The following is a 2,669-nucleotide window of genomic DNA, read 5'->3' as shown; positions in this document are numbered from 1 at the left end:
CTCATTAATAGACAACCCAATTAAAAAGTAAACATAAGAAGATGATAAATAGCCAGAACAGCATAAGGAAATGTGTGCAACACTAGAATCAGAAAAATACTAAGCAGTACAATAACAAGATTGAATTATACACTCATTAGGGAGATGAAGTTAAAAGTTTTAAAAGCCTTGTCATGACTTTTTCTTTTTTGTTGGATTCTCCCCCTTTGCATTTAATTTGTCACCCACAATGGATTCATTCTGCTGGATTTCCTGGGGTTGTTATCCTCATTGTCTTTTCCTAGGGTATGGTCTAAAATTTTTTGGAGTGCTGGTTTGATGTTCATGAAGTTCCTGAGGTGCTCTTTATTATGAAAGTATCTTATTTCTCCATCAATTTTGAAAGACAGTTTTTCAGGGTACATCAATTCTGGGTTGGAGGCTGTTTTCCTTTAGGGCTTGAAATACATCACTCCAAGCTCTTCTTGCCTTGAGGGTTTGCATTGAGAAGTCTGCTGTGATTCTGATGGGTTTTCCTTTGTATGTGATTGGTTTCTTTTCTCTCACTGCTTGTAGAATTTTGTTCTTCTGTTGGATTTCTGGAATCCTAACTATTATATGCCTATGTATAGATTTTTTTTGATCAAGGCTATTTGGTGTCCTATATGTCTCACTTATCTGTATATCAAGTTCTTTTCCCCTCCTTGGGAAGTTTTCTGCCATCACTTCTTTCTTTTTTTCTGCGATCACTTCTGTGAACAGTTTTTTAATGTCATCTGCACTCTCTCCTCTTCATTGACTCCAATCAGTCTTATGTTATTCTTCTTTGCATCATCTAGCAGCTGCTGGATTGATTTCTTATGTTCCTTTACAATTTTAAAGCAATTTTTCTTTTCCTCCTCACTAATTGCAATCTTTTCTTCTATATCTGAAATTCTATCCTCACATTGGTTCATCCTGCTGTGCAGACTTTTGATGGAGTTTTTAATGTCCTGGAAATCTGTTTACATCTGTTTTATGGATTCCATTTGTTTCCTATGTTGGGATTCCATCATGTTCCTCAGATCCTCTATTATTTTATCTGTGTCTTCTCTAGATTTGTTAATCATGTCTTGTACCATGAGCAAAATATTTGCTTTTATCTGAGTAATTATTTCTGATTTCATTTTTCCCACATCCTCTTTTGTTGCCAGTTCAGAGAGTCCAGGTTGTTGAGTATCAGATTGTTCCATCTCGTTTCCCTTTGGGGTTGCTCAAGGTGATCCAGAAGTCTGTTTTTGAGGCTTGTTTGAGTGTCTTCTCATTTCCACGTCGGGGAGGGGTGCTTCTGGTGCCCCATGGCGGCTCACCTTCTCTGCCCTAGGAGCTTGGGATGGCAGCAGGGGAACTTCCTTCCAGGTTCTGGGACCAGCTCAGCTTCTGTGCTCTAGGAGCTTGGTATCTATTTTTTCTTTTTTAAAAAATCAATTTTATTAGTACATTTAAGGTATACAATATAATGACATTAATCATTGGAAATTTGCACCTTTACATAATCTTTCTTGGTTCTTATTGTTTCCCCATTCCCCTGCTCTCCTTTCAACCCCTGCAGCCCTCCATATCTACAAAGACTTTGTTTCCATTTTTTTTCTTTTTCTCATATTAATTCCGTTCCCTTCTTCCTTTTCCTGTACTCCTCTCACTTCCCCCTCCCCTTTGCACATTTTCTTCCTACTTCACATTACCCATTATATCTTTTAGTCCTTATTTACACTTTCAGTTTCTCACACTAGAGAAACTATTCAGTATTTACATGAATAAATGTAACATGTGCACCTTATTCATTTCACTAAGTGTATCATCTCAATGTGCATCCATTTAGCTATAGATGTCTCTTGTTTCTCATTCTTTATGGCTAAGTAATACTCCATTTTATATTAAAAAAAACCATTTTCTTTATCCTGTCTCCAGTTGATGGGCAATTGGGTTGCTTCCAAGTGAGCTATTATCTTTTTAATAATATCAACTATAATTCTGTTTACTATGGGATATGTAATTTCAATTAATATAAGTAGCAATTTTCTGTTAATCTTGAATTCTGATTCATAATGCTGCATAGAGATTTTCCCTTTTCTTACTCATTTACTTAGTGTAGCAGTTTAAAAGTCATAGGTAACACATTGGGGAAAATCCTAAATAAGACAAAGGACATGATATATAGGAATCTAATATTTAAGTTACCAAAAGCATAATGTTAATTTAATGCATCATAAATTTAATGCCTGACTAGAATCTTTCATGTTTCTGTCTTACAAGAGGTCAATTGTTGTCTTACATTCTCGGAAATATTTCATACTTGTTTTATGTTTGAAGAGTCCATATTTTGAACAGGTTGAAGACAATAAGAATCTTGCTTCTTTTATACTATTTATTAAACCTACCAACATAAGTATAGAATGAAGTTTCTATTATATGTAAGTTTCTATTATATATGAATATATACTTCTATGTATTTTTATACATATAGAGACATACATATTTATACAATGGGTTGAATATTCCAAAGCATATGGGTTGACTTTCATCTTAGAATCATAGAGGAAAGCAAAAGAATGTTGGAAAATAAGATGCCTGGACCTTAAATCTCCATACAAACAATGATTTAACATCCATGGACAAAAGCAAACTTGTGGGAGCTTTGCCATTCATCC

This window comes from Heterocephalus glaber, unplaced genomic scaffold (genome assembly GCF_053883595.1).
Source record: "Heterocephalus glaber isolate CG9 unplaced genomic scaffold, H.glaber_assembly_v1.0 deba00001431, whole genome shotgun sequence".
NCBI classification, from domain to species: Eukaryota; Metazoa; Chordata; class Mammalia; order Rodentia; family Bathyergidae; genus Heterocephalus; species Heterocephalus glaber.
The sequence above is the reverse complement of the archived record's forward strand: the minus strand, read 5'-3'. Positions refer to the sequence as shown.